The sequence below is a fragment of the Marmota monax genome, unplaced genomic scaffold, assembly GCF_021218885.2.
Source record: "Marmota monax isolate L192 unplaced genomic scaffold, Marmota_monax_Labrador192_F-V1.1 WCK01_AAM20220418_F8-fsc00088, whole genome shotgun sequence".
Taxonomy (NCBI): Eukaryota; Metazoa; Chordata; class Mammalia; order Rodentia; family Sciuridae; genus Marmota; species Marmota monax.
Window position 1 is genome coordinate 4322501 of NW_026694492.1, and position 13393 is coordinate 4335893.

Sequence of the window (13393 nt, forward strand, 5' to 3'; positions counted from 1 at the left end):
GACTGATAGGAAGATTTCTTACCCATTTTGATTAACAAATCATCTTGCTTCATCTACATTAAATATCTTTTCTTGCACATTTTGCAAGCATATAAATGCTTTTCTATTAATTATATAAACAAATGAAACTGACAGACTTTAATGAGTCACAATTCACATTTTAAAATTTAAGCTCTCATTTCTTTTAATATATTAACAAGTGCATAAGTAAATATTTTTAACCTGCTAAGGTGAAATTGATTTGTAAGCCCTAACGATTCAGCACATGTGACTGGGAAAAAAAATAATAAAGCAAAATAAGACCAGAATATGAAGCTTCAGGGCTTCATTAACTGATGAAAAAGAGTCTAAAATTTCAAAAGTACAAATTTACAAAGGTTAATAAAGACATGCTACTTTGAAAGGTGATCTATGAATTATAGCCAGTGAGACACTGGATGCATTATACAGTGGTGTTTGAGTTTTGGTTTGCTGACCTTGGAGTACATTTCAATCACAGAACTCAAGTCAGTGGCTCGTCAACTGAGACATTTCTGTGATATCAGACTTTGAAGTTGTCTTTATGACAGAAATATCAACCATGATAAATTTTTACTGTGATGCGTGGGGAGTCAGCACAGAAGTATAAGAACAACTGAAGTTAAATGCTTAAATCCATGCATTTATAATAATTTTAAAAGAAGTCAGTTTGAACCAGTTTTTAAGGGATCCTGAACTGGCCTATTGATTGCTTCATCAGTGTGGAACTGAGCAAGTTATATACCAGCAGTGGCTTAGCAAAGAGAACCCTTTATCACTGAAATGAAGAGTGGGCCATGACTCTGGTGCTCAGCTACAAAGCACCATTGAGGACTCGGATAGGCAGTAGAGCCAGGTGTTCCTGTCACTTTCAGGGAAAAAATTCTTACCAGTAAAACCAATTACTAAAGGACATTATTCTTACTTTCTTCTATGATCTAAAAAGCTTGCAATTCTCTTTGTTATTTTCCAAAAAGTCCCTGACAAAATATATTTGAGGTGAAACAGAAATGGCAACACAATACAAATCAACAGTTACCACAAGAAATTTGGGTTATTTAACTAGAAATCCCCAAGGCTTGATATCCACAGCAAGGAGTACATTCAATAAAATCTTGTTGAATGAATGAATGAATGAATGAATGAATGAATGAATGAATGAATGAATTTAGGAACAAGTAAATATCCAAGTTCAAACATCCAAGTGAACAGTTTTGAATTTCTATATTCATTCAACCACTTTCTTAATGACTCCCAACTTCGGGTTAGATTTGATCCAAGACATGAACAGGATTCAGAGATATGTCAGCTTTCTTCCTGCCCTTGGAGGCCTGACCATGGGGCCAAGAGATGTGACCTGGCACTTGAATAACATGAAAAAACAGGACTAAAGAATATTGCCTTAACTGTGAAGTAGGGAAAATCATACACATTTTAAATAATTAGACAGGACAAAGAACTGAACTCCTAATCACAGATCTCATTACACTAGGTTCTACCTTTTTTTGTTCTACAACATTACATAGTTACTACAAAGTCCAAAGAAGACTAATAAACACACACACACACACACACACACACACACAGCCCTGCACATTGCCCAGAATAAGGGAGATGGCTCAGTGCATGGGTTGAATGAATGAATGAATGATGGTCATAGGGAGGGAATGCCATTTCTCTCAACATCAAAGAACTTGAACAAGTCCATGCTCCTAATTTAGTTACTGAACAAAGTTTGTTTATGTGTTTCAAACCATATTTGCTTACTTCTACAATGCTGATCCTTTTTGCCTAGCATAGCTGAATTAGGTAAATATCACACCCTAGGGAGAATAGTGACATTCATCACTATATGATTAATAGCATAATGCAAGAAAGCAAGACTATAAATAAAATAACCACCTTAGGTAAATATGTATTGAACCAAAAAAAATTTTAAAAACAGACAGTACTTAATACAGCTATCATAATATACAATTTAAGGCACATACAATTGCCTTCAATGTTTAATCTTCATAACCAGTACTCTGAGATAGGTAATATCATTCTCCCTTGAAAGACAAGAGAATTAATACCCAAAAAACCTTAGATGACATTTCATACATTTCACAGACCATAAAGCTACTAAGACAGTGGAACCAGGTAATGTGCAACTTAGGAAATGCAGAGGGCTTAAACTTGAGGGTCAGACATATCTGTATGAGATGGACAATCTTGCTACTCCCTAGAAGCATCACTCTGGCCAAGCCATATCCCAGATTTGAGTTTTAGTTCCTCTATCTACCTTACATACACATTTCCTCTAAGCTTAAATAAGAGGAGATCTCCCTCTTTCAGCAGCATGCTATAAATGATGATGTGTTTCCTCATTTTTCCTGCTGTTTCTTCCATGCAAGATGCCCTGAAGAGCATCAGGACAATAATCTCCACTCCAAATGGACTTAGGCAACAGAAGACTACTAACAGGGAATAAAACTGTAAACTATAGCACCATGCTAAACTTTCCATTACCAAGCAGATATCCAATCATGGTCACTTTGTACTCAACATTACTGACCTGGGAAGTATATGTGTACAGTTAAGATACTCAAACCTGTGATACTTACATCTGCTGATGTCTCAGGATCCAAATCTGTGTTCTCATATTTAAAGTTAGATGAAGAGTAAATTTTGCCAAGCCAGGAAAAGGGGTTGTCTATGCTACTTTTAAAAAGAAGTGTTACCAAATGTAGTTTATTCAGAAGCTATACTAGTTGGTATTCTTTGCTTTCCAGTAGGAGTCACTATAAACAAGTGATTTAATTCACAAGCTAAATTAATACTGATATTACTTAGTAAATGCATATATGTGTATTATTATAAAAATTTTAATAAATTGTTAGAGTATAGGAAGGAGGGGTTAATATTTAATATCCAACTTAAATTGCAATGATAAAAGTCCTATTAAGTATGAATACAACTTCATAAAAGATCTAATCATCAAAAGGAGGATACAGACACTCACACGTGCACTTACACAGACTCCACATACTCCCTAAAAATTGGTTCTAATGACTACAACGTGAGACAGCCTTGTAATGTAGTAGTGAAGGCTAAGAAATTGCCTGTGTGTACTTTTCTCTATTTGTCTTTGTACTGAGATTTATAGAATATAAAATACCCATGTTCTCTTAAAAAAACCAATGAAATTTTTTACTGTTTTAAAAAATTACTTCCATCCATTGGAATCATAATTTAACTTTTGCAATCCACATTATATGGTGCATTCAGATAAAGTGCATCTCAATCTTTTCAGCTGCATGAACTTATACTCTCTTGACACTATTTAGATAGTATCAAGTATGATAGTTTAAAGTATTTGTTCAAATATAAACGAATTTCATTTGGAAGATGCTTTTATCACACAAAAGTATAAAAATATCAGTGTAAACTATAAAAATCTAATTTGTAATTGTGGTTTGATCAGAGACTTCTGTGTTATCTTCAACTGTCTGTTTTTGTATGATCTGGGTTCCTATGTAGACATTCAAATAATTTATTACATGACCAAATATTTATTTTCCTCATGGCTGGTCAGATAGCTTGTGGTCATATTGATTATAACATAATTCACATTGATTTTAAAGGTAAGTAATGAGGGCTAATTTTATTTAACTAGACTTCTGCTTCATAAATATTTGACTTGCACCTTTCTTTGGCCCTGTTTCCCTTCAGAGGAAGGAGGTGGTTTCCTTACTTGCATTTGGTGACATTTGGAAAACTTACACAGACAAATATTGTTTTGGAGACATACAGCAACAGGCAGAGTAAATGTGAAAACCAAGTTCCCTAATAGTTGTATTCACTTAGACTTGATTAGATTTATTTCCCCCACTTTTCCACATATTTTCATCTTTCTGTGATAAAGAACACTATTAGCATTCCCATTACCCACATGAACATAACAGCTATGATATTCGACAAGCCAAGCATATAAAATGGCCTTCTCCTGCAGACAGGGGAACATGCAGCTGATGCATTATGTGACATGGCAAAGCAAAATGTCAAGGCGCAGGACGAGAATACACAGATTTTTTTTTTTTTTTTATGTTTAATTCCACTGGAAACTGCATGCTTGACTCAAATCGAAGTTCACTTCTCCCTTCCTAAATTTCATGAAGATATTTATAAAAAAATTATAAAATTTTTAAAAAGTTTATAAATTTACTACCCAGTCTCTCCAATAGTAAATGAAATGAGGCAAAGATAGTATAACGAAGACCAAAAGAGGTAACTTCTTTAAGGGAAAAGACTTCATTATGCCTCTTATATTTCCCTGGGCTATTAATCTATTTCCTCTGGGATAAATGGAATTTCTTTAAAAAAAAATCCTTTATCCTAACCCAGTGTAATCCATAGTTAGTCTCCAAGTTTGATACAAAAACAAACCATTTCTATTTTGGTACAATGAGGAAGCATTACCCTGAACAATATAAAAACAGATATGGCGGAAGCTGAGTCAGACTGCTGCACTTCCTAGATGAAGAGAGCTAGCAGGCCTACCACATTACCTGAATCCAATGAAATGGGAGGACATTTGTTTTTTCCTTCAAATTGGTACATGTGTAAAAAGAATTCCCCGAAAAGTTAAAGGGAAATTCCTGCATGATTTATTTGTCTGGGTGCAGGATTACATTTGAAACACTTCTGACAAAAAAGGACTGATAAAGCCAATTGGAATCTGGGCACAGTATGTATACCTTTTTTAAAAAAAAAATTTGTGACTAAATATCGGGCTTCCCAATGCACTGCTCAATAACTGGGTGGGGAATATGGTAGCACAAGGAAAGTCATCTTCATTCTAAACAGACTTGTCTAGGGTTTGTGAACCTGCTTTAGGATGGGAATTCTAGCAATTTCCTGAGGTTTCTAACTGCTGATTCCTTTTGATTGTTGGACACCAACTAGAACAACAAATTGCTGGGCAGAAAACAATTTTCAAATACTTTAGTGATGATCTCTGGTAACACACAGAATAAAAAGAGTGAGTAAAAAGAATAAAAAACATGTTTGAAAATGAATATCATACAACCTGAGCTTAAAAATAAAACTGAAATGCACAAACGTGTTGAATGTAAACAGCATTTCAAGTAGAATGGCTTGGCAAAAATTGGATATTGACCCAATTCTGACTTTTAACAGTAAGCATCCTGTACACATCCTTAACTGAAGTGTCTACTTCAAGTTCATGTGCTATACAAATTTTGCCTAAAATATTCTTTTGTGGAATTGGAAACCAGATACTTTGAGCAAGAATTGATGGTATTTCAAGGAGGAAAAAGTAAGAGATTCCAGGTAGCTTCCTCAAGGTCGATGGATAGCCCAAAGCTTCTGCTGATCACTGATCCTTTCCTGATCTAAATGTTGTGTTTTCAACTCAAAGGGACCTTGAATTTTAAATACTCACCATTAAAAATTAATGATTTCCCTCCTCTGTTCATCATAAGCATTTAAAATGCCTACCACACACATAAATACAGACATGACCAGAAAGGAGTATGTGAGATAAGTTTCATATCATCTTCATTGAGAGACAAAGCTTTAAGCAAATACCATAAGTAACCCAAAACAATTGTTTTTAAAAAGGTAAGGTGCAATTAAGAAAAAACCTGAGCTTAAAAATAAAACTGATATGCACAAAGGTGTTGAATGTAAACAGCATTTCAAGTAGAATGGCTTGGCAAAAATTGGATATTGACCCAATTCTGACTTTTAACAGTAAGCCAGCTGAATTCTATGGGTGGTGAGTGCCAAAGTCATATGGTAGCATTGACCTTATTTCCATCCATTTACGGATAGGCAAAAGATGGATTCAAAAGGATATCTTCGAGGTCATCAAATAGCAATGTTATTAAGAGTGCCAAATTGTCAAATTTATGATGCACACATCATGTTGTGTGCAAGTTCTATTATTTGTTTGACAGGGTGTTCACTTTCCAACCTGTCAGTATTTTTGCCTTCTTCGATACCATTATCAAATGCACTCTGAAGGTAAAACAGCTTAAAAATTCCTGATGAAGGTAAAATAACTTAAAAATCCCAAACAGGTCAATTCTCCCACTCTTGCCCACAAGGGAGATTCCCTTTACTGCAGTACAGGATGTGTTCTCTGGCATTTGTTCAGAGCCTGGAAGCCACATTCTTTACAGGGTTTGGGCACCTACCTACTTAATATCACTGTAGAGAAAATGCATTTATTTTGTGCAAGCAGAGAGTATAGAAAATACAATCAATACCCAGAGTTCTTCCAGTCATTTTCATTTTGAACATGGGCTGTGCCCTTCAAATTTATTAGCAACGTTGACTGGCATATTTTTAACTCATCAGTTTCTCATACCGTTTGCAATGAAAAAATATACTTAACAAAAAAACTATCTTATATCTATCAAGCTTTCTAAAAGTTAAATATTCCTGGATAAAGACATTATTAGTACAGTAACTAAACATCTGCTTATATATTTTCAGATGAAAAGCTACTAAATGTGAAAAAGTAAAAAAAAAAAAATTAACTTATCCTTTTGTTCTTCAAAGGTTTCTAATGAATCAGAGCTTCTTGTTCTTCCACTGATCATGTAGGATGAACTCTCCATCCCCAGTCCTCTTGGCCTTGCTAGTAAGCAGTATAATGGCGAGGCCAGAAACTAAGATGCTCTACATTCTGGCTTAATTTCTAAGTAGCTCTCAAATCCTGAGCAAGTTCTAGCTCTGTCTAAATCTTTGTTTCCTTACAGAAAATTTCAAATAAGTCAGTGGTCAGTTGTGTTCACCCAATGTTATTTTCAACTCTGAAATTCTTTAAGTTATGCTTTTATTGTGAGAGAATATCTCTAGATAATCAATTCTGAAAACACAAAATACATTAGAAGTTGTTTCTGCAGTTGACCAAGCAAATGTTCAACCATATTCCGTGTGATGTTCAGGCAATGGACAGACAGAAGCTGCTAGACAGAAGAGCACAGAATGTTTGTGGTCACTGTCTTAACCATGCCAGATCCGTCATTCTCTCTGATCCAGAATAACGTGTGGTGGACACCTCCAGGTAAGGAATATTCAAGAATATGGTATTCCCCCAAAACATTCAGTGCTATGAACTGTTGTAAAATAAACCATGCATCTACTTACTGCCCCAAATATTATAAATCTATGAAGAGCAGAGATTATAACAGTGTTTTTGCTCCACCCTCAGATGTCTATGCACACAATAGAAGCTGCAGCCCATTTTGCTTATTTTGTAAATGTGGAACAAAAAGAAATTATTTCCTTCCTTTCCATAATAACAGAAACCATCAAGTCCAGAGAGAGGAGGATAGTTAGAAAGCACATTAGACCTAGCTGTAACTTCAACGTAAGAGTAAGTCTTCATGAAACCATGAAATGGAAAAGTGGGCATTTTATTATTATTAGACCAAAAAAAAAATGTCATTAGTGCTCTATGTAACTTGACACTGATAAAAAACACTCCATACACCACTATGAGGAATTATTCTACATATTATCATTTCTTTCATGAGCCTGGCCTTTCCTTCAATGGGATTATAAACTGCTGAAATTTAGGAAAGGACCGAGTTTCATGAGCTGGGCAGGCAGAGAGCATCCTGATCCATACGCACACTTCACAGGTGGGGCGTGAAGTATCTAACTTACCTTCCTTTCTCTTGTTCAGGGTGTCTAGTCTCTCAATGGCATACTTAAGAGTGCCAACAAAATGCCAAAGACATTAAAATGGATACACGCATCATCACTCTGAGAGATGACACTGCTAGGCCACTTAACAGGTGTGACATAGGCTCCTTCTTGCTTTATGTGTACCTTGGTTTCTCTTGGCAGGTCACCCCTACTATTTAAGTTATATTCTACTTTAAACACGTTTATCAGCATATTCTTTGAGGGACACCCGATTCTCCAGCGGCTTAAACATTATTTCCCAATGATGTGGAGGAAAACAAGAAAAAAGCAGACGTTTGTCATGCCATTCCCACGTATTTAACTTTTGTTTGTTTTCTTTTCCAACATATTCCACTTGAGTAGATTTTAGGCATTTCAGGGGGAAAAAAACTTTAAAAATGTTCCTTTGTTAAAAGAAGTCTGCTAATAAGAGAAACTTACTAATGCCTGCTGTAAACCATATGGTTGATTTCACCTCATATTCCATATTATATCATCTTGGGTGATGCCATTTTATTATTTAGAATGCATTGGCAATCATTGAACTTTTGAGTCATATAATCTCTCTGTTTATTAGTCTGTGAGGAGGATCAATGGTGCTTGGTCCCTACAAAGAATTATACAGTGAACTCTTGTTTATATAACTACGTGTGCCCATATTTACCTATATTTATCTTTCCACACATCATCTTTTTCTTTTCTTTCTTTTTTAGACAGGTTCTCCTTAGGTTGCTTACAGTCTCACTCAATTGCTGAGGCTGGCTTTGAACCTGAGTCCTCCTACATCAGACTCCTGAGCCACTGGGATTACACGAGTGTGCCACCACGCCAGGCTTCCCCACATCTTCTCAATGGCTGTCTACTCACCTAAAGTCTGATGTGTATTAGATGTGTAATAAATATTTGCCACACTTTGTTTATCTGATACTTGGTCCTTAAGCTAAGTCTATGCTAAGCGAGTATATAATGGTAAATACTCAACTGATAGACAATTTATGGCTGATATCAGAGGTTCTTAATGTTTAGGGAGTTACAGATGCCTCTGGACAATATGATAGAAAACTATATTCTTTATTCCTAATTACCTCTGGGATGTTCATATTCGATTAAGAGAATTCTAATGATTACAATTCTAAAAGAAGGGAATTAATATTTTGTAACATTTTGTAAAGAGTAGTTTGAAATACGTTTAAGATAAGAAAATTATCTTTTATGAAACATACCTAAAACTCACTGAATGTAAACAAATGGTAATAGAATTTTAATATCCTTAACTAAGAAATATTTTATCTGAAAGCAAATACTAAAACAAGTTATCATTGTAGTTGGGGTTGCCTTTTCAAAAGGTGGTATCAAAACTGATGTCATCATAGAGACACCTAGTAGCAATGCAACAGTTAAGGACCTGTCTGGATTTCCTTTATAATTCCTTATTTTCAGATGTTTGTGAAGAAATTGCCAGAACCTTACATTTGTTATGCAGAGTCATCTGTAGAGATGCAAATCTAGTTTCTTTCTCTTTATATGCTTTCCTTTCTAAAAATTTAAAAAATGCTAAGTCATTTTTGAACCTTGTAGTACATGAAAATAGTTGAATTTCTTTCTTCATTATCTATAGTCTTGCCAAAAACCGGCAAAAACACCCCCTTAAGACACCTCAGTATCTTCAGATATACCTTGACTTCTGTCAATAAAACGCAGGTGCTTCATTTCAAATGCAGTCCAATGACTGACATTTAAAACCTATGATGTTATGATGCTGAACACCTTGGCATTCAGGGTGCTGGTATCAAGTAAGTCAACTTGTGTGTTACACCCAACTGTGCAATGCATTCATCTGGACTCTGTAATCTCAACTGTGATTACTCTTTTTGTTGTTTTTTAGGCTGCAAGTTCCCAGTAAGGTTGAAAGGCAAATGAGCTTTATTTTCCAGTGAATATTGCTTCGGCTCTCTGCTGCTGAGTTTCAAGCACAGCTGTGAAAAGTAGTTTCAATGAACCAAGGGACAGTCACAGAATAACTTTGCCCTGAGTTCGCCAACTAGGGCTACATGTAATTATATGAACTCCTCTGGAACCAAGACCACTTGCCTGAATTTTAAGTTGGATCAGCATCAAGTAGTGTTGATTTATGTTGCTCTCAAGAGCATTTTTTTTTCCTCTGATTTTACCCAATTAACAGAGAAATGGACAAGGACTGAGCCTAACTCCATTTTCCATAGAGTAACCAGCACGCTGTTATTTTTTCCATAAATGAAATGGTAGCAGAGGGGACAGAGCCCGGACTGTTAATTCAAATAAAGCCACAATATTAAGATCATTATCCTTAAAAAAAAAAAAAAGGCTTTTCTTAAAGCATTCTTCTTAATAGAAAAACAATAAAATATCCTAAATCATACTCCATGTGCCTTAAAATATCCTGGAGTAACCTTTATAAACAACATGTAAATCTCATGTTCAGAGTCTTCATAGTAAAGGCATTTTTTAGGGGTATTTCAATGAATTATCATCGGAGCAAGGGATATGCCATAGCTTCTAACCAGAATCTCCAATTACATGGTTCCAAGACTAATCAAAATAGATAATTTAAAGCATTAGAAACTATGGGCTTAGATCCGCAGCTCAGAAAAGAAATTGCTTTCAGAGAAAAAAAAGGAAATAGCCAGCCTCTTGGCTCTGTAAAGTGAGTTTTAAATGAAGAAGGGTTTAGTGCCTTCTCCTTTCTGGAAATGAGTACATACACTTCAAAATAATTTAAAAAATACAGTAGGTGATACTAGTCATTTGTGTTATCAAAGTGAATTCATAAATGAGAACTGGGCTAACTTGGAACTAAAATTATTAATTGGCCAAAATAATTCACTGTTCTTTCTAGAAAACACCTTAATCTCAACCTAGAGAAAAGCCACTCCTTAGGAACCACCTTTCTTTCTTCAGTGGCTGAGGCACTCAGTTTCCATTGTCAAGGAGACCCATTTAAAAATGGCTTAATACCCAAATATACACTGTTGAATTATTCAGACACATTTCTCAAATGTGGGAACAAGGGGCAGGTTTGGGAAATTGGCACTATATTTTAAATTTAATAAAAATAAATTTAAAATTCTTGGGAATTACAAAGGATGACGCCGTCTGAGGACCAGATTTGGCCACTGAATGCTGGATGAGAAAGACAAGAAAGACAAGAAAGCACACACATCCATCCGAGCAGGGAGTGTGCCGGCCACAATCATGGGACTTAACACCCAAGGAAACCTGTCCTTAATTTATCCCGTCGTGTGTAGATTTGGCAAGGATCTCCAAACATCATTTACATACCATATGCCCTGAATTACCTAGGCACAATGGCAGTGGATAAATATGTTTCGGGTCTGACTGTTTGCTTCCTTTTCTAAGTTTTGCAGCTTTCATTTCATTTTTCACATTGCTAAATAATGTAATGCAATATTTCATGCTGTAAAAGAATGTTTTGCTAAATCAAGAAAATAGTTTTTGTGTCTTGTGATCAGGGAAGAAACGTTCCTAAGGTAAGCGACCAAAGGTATTATGTCTCCTATGTAAAAATCAAAGAAAGGAAATCAGCTGTTCATTCTTTGACTCATTTAAACCTCTCTCTGCCTTTCTACGAGGAATACAAATGGAAGGCGTTGCACAGAAACACAGGCAGAAGTCAGATGCTATGACTTCTGAGGAACGTACGGAATTGGTCAGCAAGTTTCCACGATTAAAAGGGATCCCTGAAAATCTATACTTGAAGGTTTTCACATTTAGTTCTCTTGTAATTAAAGCAATACAATCATATTGTGCCTTAGTTTCCCTCCCTCTCTAACAATAGTATTTATATGAACTGAGTAATAGCTGTCCATATTTTCAAACTAAATTTGAAGTTGGACTGATAAAAATGTATACTTACACAAAAAGATCAATAGCCTAAAAAGGGCTTGGAGCAGAAGAACGTACATATTTTTTGTTGTGTACTATAAATTTGACTGTATAAACTTCCAATTAAAAATGACATTCACACCATATTTTTGATAAAATTTTGCACAGTAGGAATACTCATTAATGCAGGGTAATACAGTGTGATAAACAGCTTAGACATCAAAATAGGGGGAAAAAAAGCCACTTGGTCTACTTTTTACACGAGTGAAATAAAACTTAAAAATTAAATACCTGAGAAATTAATTTAAAAGAACATTCAATGACATTTCTGACCATGCCAAATCAGCTGCATCTACTCTCTAGTCAGTTTCTACAGCAGAGACCTCAATCTCAGTATTTAAAAAAAAAAAAATCAGTCTGTATTTGATAATACATTAAATGTATTATACTATTAAGAATAGATAAAATATAATTGAAATTTTATTTATCCAAAATTATCTTCCTGAATAGAATATGTATATGGGTGTATCTACCTATCTATAGAGTTAACCATTTAATATAAAGCATCTGAAATATCTGAATTGCTTTCAGCATTGGCAAAAAAGGGAGAAAAAAATCCATCCGCTACAAAGCATGTGCACATGGGTCATTTCTTGATTTTCTGTAGAGAATACAAAGTGATAATACAATTCTTAATTGTATGTTAAAACAAATGGCAAAGGAGGTATGCCTACCTACTAGTAGATAAATATGTGAAAGGCAATATTGTTTTCAGAATACTATCAAAATAATTTGCTTTCTTTAGGGGGCAAGAAAAAGAAAGAAGCTACCATTTGAAGACCAGCAATGAAAGGGTTAACAGACATATGCTGTATAATTAGGGGATGCATTAATGATTATGAATAGTAAATGATTTGGTGCAAAGAAAAAAATTTTAGTCAAAGGGACATGTACCTATCTTACATGTTTATTAGTAACTGTATATAACTAGAGAATTCTGCTATTAAGAATCTTGCATTATTGGTGTAAATACTTCCAAGGGTACATCAAATTGTAATCTTTCATACGACATCCATCAAACCAGGCTGGAGATTTTGACAAACATTAAACACAGTAAGGAGGCAATTATGTATGCATGATTTAATCTGCAACTAATTAATATGCAAATTTATTCATATGTTAGTTACTAAATTAAAAATGCAAAGAAGCCCTTATGGTGATTCTCGAAATTTTGCACAAACAGAACATTTAAAATGTAAGAAAAATGAAGTTTTTTAGAAACCTCTAACACACTTTTAGTGCCTCTAGAACCTGTTGCATTAAGAAGATTCAAAAATATGTGTTTAAATACTAGATAATAATTTAAAAGGTGTGCTAATTTTATGTGCGAATGTGGGAACAGAAAGGTTAATCAGAATTCTCTCGAACTCTTAAGAGATGCACTCTAATTACCAGACAAATGGTATTCTGTTTCTAAGCTTCCTTCCCTGCTTTTAGGGTTGTCAGTAGTTGGTCATCTTCCTGATATCTTTCACAAACAGAAAATGTTTAGAAGTTTTGAGGGAATAAATAGTATTTGAAAGCAATCAGATATATTGAAAATTCCAGAGTAACTTTGAGACCATGTGGTGCTCACTAAACATGCAATTCACTCCTCAAGATGGCAACTCGCTCTTTTCGCCTTTGGGGAAAAGCTCTTTGCAAACAGAGATATGGGAGGAGTATCTTGAGAAAGGCTAGAAATTCACCCAAACTCTCTTCCAAATGAATCTTCAAAGAAAATAATGTG

At 34.8% G+C, this 13393-nt stretch overlaps 1 protein-coding gene across 17 annotated transcripts in view; it reads right to left on the minus strand.

The window, feature by feature from the left end:
* Tcf4 (transcription factor 4) overlaps positions 1 to 13393 on the minus strand; it is a 347226-nt gene that overhangs the window by 98390 nt on the left and 235443 nt on the right. The window lies entirely within an intron of this gene.